The sequence below is a fragment of the Ochotona princeps genome, chromosome 1 (assembly GCF_030435755.1).
Source record: "Ochotona princeps isolate mOchPri1 chromosome 1, mOchPri1.hap1, whole genome shotgun sequence".
Taxonomy (NCBI): domain Eukaryota; kingdom Metazoa; phylum Chordata; class Mammalia; order Lagomorpha; family Ochotonidae; genus Ochotona; species Ochotona princeps.
The window spans coordinates 74,574,204-74,586,748 of NC_080832.1; the positions used below are offsets into that span (position 1 = coordinate 74,574,204).

Genomic DNA, 12,545 nt, shown 5'->3' on the forward strand with positions numbered 1-12,545 from the left:
CTGTAAGACTGAACAAACCAGTCCTCCACGGCCTACTCTTTCCTTTGGTCTTTCTGGAAGCACCATCATGGCAGCAGTTAGCTTTGCTCTGCTCACTCCTGGGTTCCCAGCAACCCACATGCTAAGCTAAGAATGCTGGTTGTCCCACTCTCCCAACCCATATGCTAGAAATGAATATGCGATGTCATGCCTTAGGAGATGAGGCCCTTGGAAGGTGATGTGGTCATGAAGGCTCAGGCTCAATCATATTGTCGCCAAATGTGATTGGCGCCCTTAGGAGAGAGGCTCCTGAAAGATACCATGCCCCCTTTCACGACGTGAGGACACAGCAGCAAGGCTCCATCTATGAAGCAGAGAGTTCCTGTCAAACACCAAAGCTGCTGGTGTCCTCATCTGACTTCCCAGCCACCAGAACTGTGTGCAATCATTTCTGCTGTACACAAAATGCTCAGCATACAGTTTCGGGTTACAAGGGTCTGAAAGTCCTGAGACTCCAAACAAGGTCTGACTCACAGCAAACATGGCCCTGGATGAGAGAGTGTGTGGGATGGAGGAGGGGGAACAGGCACGCAATGCCCAGGTGGGACATGACAGCACCACAGTCCTCAGCTCTGCAGATGCAGGCAGCTGGATTTTCAGGCTTCCAGGGGTACAAAGGCCAAATAAACTGAGTCACACTGATCAAGCATGGGAGACTCGTTTACAACCAGAACACCCGGTTGTTGGACTTTTTTTTTAATTCATTAATTACATTGTATTATGTGACACAGTTTCATAGGTACTGGGATTCTCCCCACCCCTCCCCAAACCACCATGGTGGATTCCTCCACCTTGTTGCATAACCACAGTTCAAGTTCAGTTGAGATTCCCTCATTGCAAGCATATACCAAACATAGAGTCCAGCATCTTACTGTCCAGTCAAGTTCAATGGCTTCTTAGGTATACCCTCTCTGGTTTGAAGAGAGAGCCAGCAGAGTATCATCCCAATCAATTAAAAGCTCCAACATACCATCAGCAAAAATTTACATCATTATGGAATTAATTGACATAGTAATGAGTAACCAATGTTAAAAATAAATGCTAGTTCTTAACCACCTTCTGTGACCACCTCATTGACATTTCAATTTTAGTTTAGACACAACATATAACATACATAACATAACATGTTATACATAACATCATATCATCTTAAATTAAGGCAAACATGTGGTATTTAACCTTTTGGGATTGGCTCATTTCCCTTAGCATTATGGTTTCCAGTTTGGCCCATTTGGCCACAAAGAACTGCATTTTGTTTTTTTTAATAGCTGAGTAGTATTCCATGGAGTAGATGAACCATACCTTTCTTATCCAATCCTCCCGGATGTTGGATTTTAAGGAAGAAAATAACCAGCTAAGATCTGAAGGTTACCTAACGAGCATGGAATCATGGCAAAGGTGCAGTATAGTGTAATTTATGGGACCTATTCTTCTACCCCACTACTCACGTCAGAGAGTGCTAACATGGCTTGTCTTGTATTCCAACAACAATGTCCTATTACCACCACAAAGTGAGGCCAGTCCCATGGTGAAGTGATAGATTTGACTCCTGACTTTTTCTGGTCCTTGTGTTACTTGACCTTTCCTTAAAAAACAGGTAGGCAGGTTGGGGCACCAGGGCAATCCCAAGTCAACCCCCTATTACAGTCAGGTTTCCTGGCTTCCAATGACTGTTGATTTGGTTTCTCCTTGTTTTTTAAGCCTTTAATAAAAGCATGTTTAGGGCCCAGCAGCGTGGCCTAGCAGCTAAAGTCCTTGCCTTGAAAGCGCCGGGATCTAGTCCCGGCAGCTCCACTTCCCATTCAGCTCCCTGCTTGTAGCCTGGGAAAGCAGTCGAGGACGGCCCAATGCTTTGGGACCCTGCACCCGTGTGGGAGACCCGGAAGAGGTTCCTGGCTCCTGGTTCCTGGCTCCGGATCGGCACAGAACCGGCCGTTGCGCTCACTTGGGGAGTGAATCATCGGATGGAAGATCTTCCTCTCTGTTTCTCCTCCTCTCTGTATTTCTGACTTTGTAATAAAAATAAATAAATCTTTAAAAAATAAATAAATAAAAGCATGTTTAAAACCAAGAGTTAAATCAAAGAAACAACTATGAAAAAAATAATGCTTCATAATGAGATACCACTTTAAACCAATTAGGATGGCAATTAGCAAGGAAACAACCTTATTAGAATAAAAACAAGCATTGGAAGGCTGCAGAGAAGCTGGTGAGAATGTAAAATGGTGCAGCTGCTATGGAAGAGTGTAGACATTCCTCAGCAATATTAACACAGAATTACCATGGAGTGGGCTGGCACTGTGGCACAGTAGATGAAGCGCTGCCTGTAACGCATCATCCCATAAGCATGTCCGTTCTAGACCCAGCTGTTATACTTCTGATTCAGCTTCCTGCTAATGAGCCTGGGAAAGAGACTGAAAATGGCCCAGGTGCTTGTTCCTCTGCAACCCGTGTGGGAGACCTGGCTGGAGGCCTAGGCTCTTGGCTTTGAAATGGCCCAGTTCTAGCTACCTGAGGATTAACCAGTAAATGGAAGAGCTGCTTCTCTGTGTCTCTCTCCCTTTCTTTGTAAATATGCCTTTCAAATACATTTTTAAAATTCTTTTAGAAACCCAGTGACCACAGGATGCAGCAACTTCACTTCTTCATACAAACGAAATTAAGAACTGACAACAAGAACTTAAACAGGTATTTGTACATGCATGTTTACAGCGACATGATTTATAATAGCCAGAAGGCAGGAGCAACCCAAAGGCCCTTTGAGGGATGAACTGATGGATGATATGGTATACATATACAATGGAATATTATTCAGATTTGAAAGAGAATGAAATTCTGAAATATACTTCAATATGGATAACATTATGCTAAGTGAATTAAACTAGACACAAAGGGGTGAGCATTGCATGATTCTACTTACATCAGAATAATCAAGTTCATAGAGGTAGAAAGTAGAATTGTGGTTACCAGCAGCTGAGGGTTAGGAGCTCTAGGATGTTACTACATGAAGGGTATAGAGTTTGAGTTTGGGACAATGGAGAACAACTGGATCGGTTTCACAGTAATGTGGATATATTTAATGCCTCTGAATTGCATACTAAAAACAATGGTCAATTTAGGGGCTGGCACAGTGGCACAATAGACTAATCCTCCATCCTGAAGCACTGGAATTCCGTATGTACACTGGTTTATGTCTTGGCTGCTCCACCTCCAATCCAGCTCCATGCATAAGGCCTGGGAAAGCAGCAGGGGATGGCCCAGGTCCTTAGGACCATGTGGGAGACCTTGAAGAAGTTTCTGGATCCTGGCTTCGGATTGGCATGGCTCTGGCCATTTGCAGAATGATCCAGTGGATGTAAGACCTCTATCTCTTCTCCCGCTCTATAAAATCTGCCTTTTAAATGAAAATAAATAAATCTTTTTTGAAAAATGTCAATTTTACATTATTAAGATTTTGCTAAAATAGAGTTCCAGAAGTTGTTTAAAACATGAAACTAAATAACAATAGCACTTCCTAATTGCCACACTTGAGGCAAGGGTAACTGAGAACTCTATAGCCAAACAGGACCCAAGGGAATCAAAGATGGTGCTGAAACAGCTGGCTACCTTCCTTGTATGCCTTCCTGTCTGGCCAGCCTTCCACGACTCAGCTTCGCTCCTTGCAAGATTCCTGTGGGAATTCCTTCTAAGTACAAGAAATACTACAACCAGGCTGTGGAGAATCAGCCTTCCCCACCCTAGGGGGAGTCAGGTACAGGGTTTGAATCTGCACTGTGCCCTGACTAGTCCTGGAAACACACCAGCTATTTCCCAAATGCGCCTGTATCTCAGCTTCTCCCTCTGTAGTCCCTGTCCTTAACCTACTTAGTTCCTCGACAGGGTATTATTCCAAAGCTTCCAGGTCCTTCTCATGGACTACATATACATTAGTGACTGTCCAGTGACAAAAGAGGGAGTATCTTCACCTCATTCACGAGGCTCCAAACTCTGGCAAATAGGGTTGCCAACATTTTTAATTTAACACACAGGGCAATCTTTAAAAGCAATTCCTTTCACAGACATTGTTTATCATCATAAGTCATCTTACGTGCCCTTCAGGTAGTGAGAGACAGAATTTCTCCATGAAGGCAGTCTCCTGTGTGACAGCAAAGGGCTAACAGTCTGACATCCATGTTTTCACAGCAAGTTAGCCTTTGCCATTGCTTCTGTCCATTGCATCCACATGACAGCTACTGGTTAGGGCTAAAACGTCCACCAACTCTGAAAGCAAAGGGAAAGGCCTGAAAGGGAAGGGCTGAAATTCTTCCCAGATCTACAAAACTGTAATAAAATGCCATGAAGTTTCCTATTTGCATCACAAACTCAATGGAGGAGACCTATCTGTAAAAAGGATGTATGGCAGGAGGAGTTTAGCCCAGCAGTGAGGACACCCTGCTCCCATGCTATTGTGCCTAGGTTCGAAACATGGCTCGCACAGTCAGTGCTGTGGCACAGTGGGATAAGCCACTATCTGACACACCAGCAGTTCATAAGATTGCTATTAGAAGTTTTTGCTGCTCTACTTTTGATCTAGTTCCCTGCTAATGTGCCTGGGAAAAGCAACAGAAAATGGCCCAAGTGCCTAGCTCTTATCTTCAGCCTGGCCTAGTCCTGACCATTGTGGCCATATGGGGAGTGAACCAGCATCTCTCTACCTCTCTATGGCTTTCAAATAAATCAGCACAAATCTTTATTGAAGAAGAAGAAGAAGAGGAGGAAGAGGAAAAAGAAGAAAAAATTTTGCTCTGGATCCAAATTCTGGCTTCCACTAGTGAAGACCTTGGGAGGCAGTGATGATGGCTCAAGTAACTGTGTTCCTGTCATCAACATGAGATATCTGGATTCGATTCCCAATGCCTGAATCTGGCTGGCTCAGCCCTGACTACTGCGGCAAATGGGGAGTGAAGCAGCAGATGAGAGCAGAATGCTTTTGCTCATTCTCATTCTCTCTCCACTCTCTCTAAATAAAAACATTTCAAACTGTGGGTAGACCCAGCCTATACGAAATTGTGCCACATAATTCAAAATTCAAAATAAAAATATATTAAAAATAAAAATAGAAATGTGGGTAGATATATAATGTACATACAATATGGATATGGTACTGCTAAGGACCAAACTATGCATTTTGAAGTCCTAAAGTTAGTGCCTTGGGATGCGACTGTATTTGGAGATAGGATCTAAAGAGGTGGTTAAGTTAAAGCAAATCCGTCAGGGTAGCTCACACCCTATCTCATGTGTGTCCTTATCAGAAGACTGAGAAGCACTGGCAGATACTACGGTGTACAGGTACAAAGGCATGACCATATGAAGAGGCAGTAAGGGCCAGGCTACTGACACGCCAAGCAATGAGACCTGGGAAAGAAACCGCCTGCTAACCTGATTGTGGACCTTTAGCCTCTAGAACTGAAAAAAATAATAATAATGCGCTGTTATATTTTGTTATGACAGCCCTAGAAAATTAATATAGGTGATGAAATCAGCTTTTGGAAAATGATGTTCCCTTTGATGAATTGAATCATTCTAGAAAGTCCATTAAAATGATTTTATTCCATCCACTCTTACTGTAACAAAATAACAAATATATTTTTTGAAACAAAACCATTTCAAAATATTCACTTATCCCACTGCATGTATTCCTAAAAGCATACTCTTCAAAAAGAAAGAACACTACTTCTGAACAAACTAAAATTAGTGTGGATCAATCCAGATCAACCAGACTATTTTAAACACATTGAACTTAATTAACCATGAAACAGTCCAGGACGGTTACAAAGGCAGAGCCTCGTGCCTTCCAGGAATTCTAGCTTGTGTCTGGAACCATCGTCCCCGTCACTCTCTCAAATACACGCGTAAGCACATGCATAAGTAAGGGACAACAGAAGCCTGATTAACACCCACAGTGGATGCAGCACGATCACAGCAAAAGGGAGGGCTCATTATGATACAAGAACCTGGAACCCATCCTGGACGGTCCTCTGAGCCTTTGGCCATCTATTTTGCACCCCAAGTTGGATTTCTGTGTCCTTTGTTCAGATTCCATCCTATCCCAGGAAGACTCGTCCGACCAAGTCAGTCCACAGGGATCTGCGTCTTCTCTCAGATCCAATCTATGGACTGTCTGACCCCCTCATGTCAATGTCAGATCCCCTGAAGATGAGAACATGCCTCTCAGACTGATTTACATGGCTGCTATTCTACACTATCAGGGACAGGTGGAATAAAACCTTAAAATCAGACCATTTTCATCCTCCAATGGAATTAACTACCTTTTAAATTGTAGTTAGTGGAGATCTGGAAACACTTGGCACAATAAGACCAAGGGGAATGGACAAGCTGTACCTTAAATCACTTTCAGGATGACTTGCCAAACAAGCCTACTTTGTATTTCTCTCTCGTGGTATCTGTCTCCAAGCAGCACACAGAGTTCTCTACAGCTCCCAGCTGAATCATTCTCTTGACAAGCAAATGGAAAAGCGAGGGCCAGGTGTTTCCAACCCTGTTCCACAGCAAGATAAATGCAAGCTAAAGCTGTGGTTTATTTAATTGCTGGACAGGAAAGCACAGCTTTTTACCAATTATCTTATCTTCTTGGGTCAGGGGTTTTTTAATGAAGGGGGATCTCTTTTCTACTTTCTTCACTGCCCTCACCTATCTCCCCCTTAGCACAACTTGATGATTATGCACAAACCAGAGCTTTGTCCAACAAGGGCAGCGAAGACTGAAGACTCGGCACCCTGTAACCTGCAGGAATGCTGCTAGACAGAAGAAAGCTGGAGAGGAACCTTGTCCAGTGAGGAACTGAAAGTGGCATACCTCATCTTACCAAGGTCTGAGGAAGTCAGGGACTCAAGTTCCTAGACACACCTGGCTCAGCCTCCTGGAGCAGAGCTTACAAGCTGACCTAGATGATGATTCCCAATATTAAATCAATGGATATGTGTTTAAGATCAACAGAAACTAGTTGCTGGTACCTTTGACCTCTTCTCTGGACTCTTAGAAATAGGGTTTAGCTTTCTTCTTCCACTAGGGTAATTTGAAAGAAACTTTTACGCACTGGTAGGAATATGTCATAGATTCACATGAAACAGCTCCCAGATCTTTTTAAGTTTCTATTTCTTTCCCTACTTTCCCTCTCACCCAAGACAGACCTATGTTTTCTGGAATAATCTACACAAAGGTTTGCATAAAAACAGATAATGTTTACAACCACACCTATTACTCATCTCCTAATATTTCTTTCTTGATTAACTGTTGTTTTTGCCCTCAAGAACATGAACAAGAAAAATAAATGTGCCACTGAGAATAATTACTGGAGGCTTATACATTATTTTCACTTGAACTGTTATGAAAGTTTACTAATATTCTCTCATCAGAGAAAAATACATAGGTGTTCTTACTTAAGAGAAACACGACCAACTATTAATCCCAGACTCTCATCTCTACAATTTTAGCAGCACAGCTTCTCTCAACTTCTGCTTTCTGATCACACATCTCAGCCACACTCTAATGCGCTGAAGAACCATGCTTACAAAGGAGATACAAAAGCATATGCCTTCCATTTTTCCAACAGGACAAAGCACTACTCACATGCCAGTCCTGGAAAAAACTCACTTTGCACCCTCACATCAGCCAAAACATAGCATCATCTACCAGTCTGCAAGTTGATCTCCAAAGTCATGAAGCCTTGAGCAAGCCCCATTTCCTAGCAAAAATCCATTTTCCCTGATAATCTGCTATGCTGATGTTTAAAGATAAGTCCTGAGTTGGGAAACAGAAAACCACATGAGAAAGTTGTTTTCCAGCATGAACAAAAGAGTCAAGTAATTTTGTGGAGGTGGGTGTTTTCCTTCAAGTGTTTATTATGGCTTAATTTGATAAGCTACTCCTCTGAAGTGTGACTCTCTTGCACTCTAGTCAAGCTAACAATTTCCTTTCTACTTGTTCCTCTATGTCTTCCTTCCTCAGAAGGATGTGTAACATACAGCTTGCTAGTTTTTAATATTTTATATTTAAAAATTTTGCTTACTTGTATCTTCGTTTCATTTGAAAGAGACAGATAAGGGAGACATCTTCCTCCGGCTACTTTACTTCCCAAATAACTGCAACAGATTGGGCTGAAAGCAGGTGCCAGAAAAGCAACCCTGGTCTCCCCAACAGGTGGCAGGACCCCAGGTATTTGATCCACCACCACCTGCCTCCAGCGAAGCTAGAATCCAGAACTGGCACTGGGGATTGAGCCCAGACACTGTAGTATGTAAAGATTTGTTTATGGATTCATTTACTTTGAAAGTCAGTGTTAGAGAAAGGGCCCGGCGTGTTAGCATAGCAGTTAAAGTCCTTACCTTGAATGGGCTGGGATCCCATAAGGGTGCCGGTTCTAATCCCGGCAGCCTCACTTCCCACCCAACTCTCTGCTTGTGGTCCAGGAAAGCAGTCGAGGATGGCCCAAAGCTCTGGGACCCTGCACCCATATTGGATACCCGGAAGAATTCCTCGCTCCTGGCTTCAGATCAGCTCACCTCCAACCATTGTGGCCGCTTGGGGAGTGAACCATTGGACGGAAGACCTTCCTCTCTGTCTCTCCTCATTTCTGTATATCTGACTTTCTAATAAAAATAAACAAATCTTTAAAAAGAGAGAGAGGAAGAAGACAGGTCCATCACTGGGTCGAGTGGAAGCTAGGAGTATCTTCTGAGTTTCCCATGTGAGTGGCAGGATCCCCAACAGTTGGGCCACTCTCCACTGCTTTTTCCAGATCACTAGCAAGGAGGTGGATGGGAACTGGAGCAGCCAGAACAGGGACCAGCACCCATTTGGGACGCCTGTGTTTTAGGCAGCAGCTTAACCTACTATGCCACAATGCCAGATCCTCTGACATGGTTCTGAAGTTCATTTGTACTTCTATATTTTTAACAGAGAGGAGCTTTCAGAGACAAAATTCCATGGCCACCCTCTCCATGTGCAGAATCTGCCCACTCTGCAGTTCTCACAGAGGATTACCCAGCCCCAGAATGGCCACTGGTTCTAACTTTGCTATGGAGACAAACCTCCTTCCTGAGCTTGGCTATCTGAGGACTGGCCTGGAAACCTGGCCAAAGCTGTTCCTCTGCCAGGTGGAATGTACTCTGTTCCTCACATGGCATGGTGTCCAAGTCCTCAGTACCTAGGTCACCCTCACCTGGAACTCTGAAGATGGCCCTTGCTCTTTATAAAGGTGCTGCCCAGAGCATAACCTGGAGCGGAGGCTGCTTGGGCTCCAATGATCCAAATACCACAAGGAGGTCTTAGCCACCACAAACGGTGGTGGCTAAGAGCATGGGTTCATATTCCAACTCCACCATTTACTATCCCTTGTAACCATGACTAGGTCCCCTGGGCTACAGTTAAATGGGGTGGTAATGACAATTCTACTTTTTGGACTTCTTACAATGGTTAAGTTAAAATTGTAAAACATGCATAATGGTGCCAGACACTCAACCTGGTCCACACAGCTGTCCATAAGGAAAGGCACATCTGTGTCACGCAACCCAAGCTTGCTGAGGCAACTCCTGCCCATGATGGCTCACTCATGGTCTACTGACACCCTAGAGCTTTTTGGGCTTTTTTGTTGTTTTGTCTTTCACATGAACTGCTGCTTACCAGGACTGCTCCATCCTCTACTTTTTAAATGATCTCTCTGGACTCAATTGTAGAACTGGACTTTTAACCCTCCAGTGAGCCCAACATTCTAGTATGGTTTTCTCTAGTTGAGACATCTCCCAGACAACCCTCCCCAATGGGTCGCTGCCACAACTCTAATCAGCATCTCCCTCAGTGCCTCCCAGTGAGTGATGCCAAGAAGGGCAGGGACACAGCTCTTTTGTCCTCTACCTTTTCTTTAGCTCTGTAGCCTTAGGCATGGGAGAGATTTCCAAATTATGATTGCCAGACATACTTCAGACTGTCCACTGACAGGAGAGGGTCAAAGATTCAGACTTACCCATTGGTCTCTGACAGGGGAAACCTCTGCTAATAAAATGAAAATAACAGTCACCTTGCTGTGAAAACTAAAGCAGACTGGGGCTGGCACTGTGGCACATCATGTAAAGCTGCTGCTTGCTATGCCAGCATCTCATATGGGCACCGGGTCACATCCCAGCTGTGCCACTTTCCAATCAGCTCCCTGCTTATGCACCTGAGAAAGCAGTGAAAGATAGCCCCACGATGAAGCTCCTGGCTTCAGCCTGGCCCAGCCCCTACTGTGGTCATTTGGAGAGTGAACCAGCACATGGAAGATATTTAAATAACTAAAATAAATTTGTTTTTAAAAACTTATTCAGAAACAAATTCTGATTGGCAAAGTATCTTAGCTCCTATTGGCCAGAACAGAAAGGAGGAAAGCTACATTTTCCAGAAGGAATTGAACATGGGACTTGCAAGATAAATGACCACCACCAAGGTAAACAGAGAGAGGTGAGACTGACAGGTGGAGTAGCATCAGCTGAGTCAAAATCTGGGAACTCCTCCCTTCACAAAACATTATCTACCCTTTCTCATGCAATGAACTCTTTTTTTCTTCCACTTAATTTCAACTTGTAAAAAAAAATGAGATTGCAACTCACTGCGCTGACATCTCTATTCTAATGAGATAAAAACAATGGAAACGGCATGCCTCAAGCCATAGCCCAGTAGATCATTACAAAAGGGGAAAGAAGTTTGCCAAAACCATCTCTGCAGGTGCTTTCCTGGGTGGTCTTAACTCTTTTTCTTAAATGAGGAATTTGCTCTGCGATACTCTTCTAAAAAGTCTCCTGCCTCTGCTCTCCTCTTTCAAGCCTGTGTAAAGTTGATTGCAGATGCACTCACGGCTCTGAGATGCCTGCACAATCCAGCCCAAAGTTCAACAGAGCCACTTAAAAGGTCAAAGGGGCCTATGTGGGCTGTCCTTCTTAACTTGAAAAAACAGACATCACCTGGGAGCAACTACTTCACCGCGCAGCTTCCACCACCTGCTAGATGATTTTTCTCCGTGGAATAAACTCCCTGTTGTGAGCCTTTCAGCTCACCAAGACTCCGCAGTCCACCAGCCTTGTCCTTGCCTGTCTGGACCACTGTCCCGCACCTGCTGGTGGTGAGCTGCTCTAGGTAATATACCTAAATGACACTAGACTCATTGTCCCAGTTTCCAGACTGCTATTCCTCACTGTTAACTGAGGCAGGCGGTTTAAATATTTTAATATTTCCACCCAGTTTTCTTCACCTGCAAGGTAGAAACTTTGAGGATTTGGGTAAAAACTAGCTTCTGTAAGACAGCGCCCTCAAAGATGCTTCCCCTCAAGCTTCTTTAAAAAAAAAAAAAAAAAACACCTTGTCTGAGGATAGTTGTCAGCAGATTAGGGCCACAGCAGTCCTTGAGATTCCACGTGCAAACCACCAAGCCTCGGCGGGGTTCTAATGAGGCTGCTCTGCGCCTGCCTCCATTAACACATAGATTGGTTGCAAAGGAAATGGGGATACAGACGCCAATTTCCCCCTCAACAGACAGAGGAGCTGTACGTAGGCTCCCCGGTCCAAACCCAGGGAGCGTACAACTGCCAAGGGGTCCCTTCTGAGGGAAAACAGTCCCCGGGCCAGAAGGATTCCCGGTGGCAGGACACCCTGCAGGCCGGAGCCAGGAAAGTTTTCTCACCTTGCGGGAGAAGGTGTGACCCTGGCCAGGCGAGGAGGACAGCCCCGCTAAGCCCCAAAGCTACCAAGCGCTGCGGACGCCCCCATCCCCGTTGGCGGGACACAGGCATGTCAGAAGCCGGCTTAAACTTGGGTGCCCCCCACTGGTTCCATACGCTCCCCCCCCGGACCTGCTCAAAATCCACTTCTCTCCTCCAAGCCCATTCTCCCGCCCTCTAGCCCAACTCAAAACCAGCCCCCTTGGCCCGCGCCCGGCTCCCCGGCTTTGCTGGCCCTGGATGCCCCGTCCCGCCTGCGGTTACCGGCTGGCGAGCTCTGCGCGGGTCGCGGCTCCTCCGAGGTGCGTGAGCGCCACAGCCGCCGCCTCCGGCTGCCTGGGGCTGGGCGAGTCGCTCTCTGCGCTGCGGTGCGGCGGGGACGCGCGCTCCCGATTCGCCTCGGAGGCGACGCTGGGCGCTGGGCGGAGGGGCCGGGCCGGGCCGGGGCGCTGGGAAAGCGGTCCAGCCCCAGCGCGCCGAAGCCAAGAGGCGGGGAGCTTTGTAGAGCCGCTTTCTGCTCGCGCGACGAGAAGCCTGAGGAAAGGAAACGCGAGCCTCGGCAAAAGGGTGCCCACCCCACTCTGCAGAGGGTCTCTCGGGTCAGCTTTGGGTACCAGGAGCTCCAGAGCTAAGCGAGAAGGCGTGGAGCGGCGTGGATCTAGCTTTATCAACGACGCCCATGCTGGGTTAAAGTTCGATTAACACCAGGGTCTTTCTTAACGTGCTCACATTACTACCTGGCTTTCAGTCCCTCCTCTT

General features: G+C 45.6%; 1 protein-coding gene across 1 annotated transcript in view; it reads right to left on the minus strand.

Moving 5' to 3' along the window:
• Positions 1–12,168, minus strand: part of MRAP2 (melanocortin 2 receptor accessory protein 2) — a 57,067-nt gene extending 44,899 nt beyond the window's left edge. Inside the window, exon 1 of the mRNA XM_004580422.2 lies at positions 12,051–12,168. The gene's annotated coding sequence lies outside the window, so the exon portion shown is untranslated. The remainder of the gene's footprint in view (positions 1–12,050) is intronic.
• Positions 12,169–12,545: the final 377 nt, after the last annotated feature.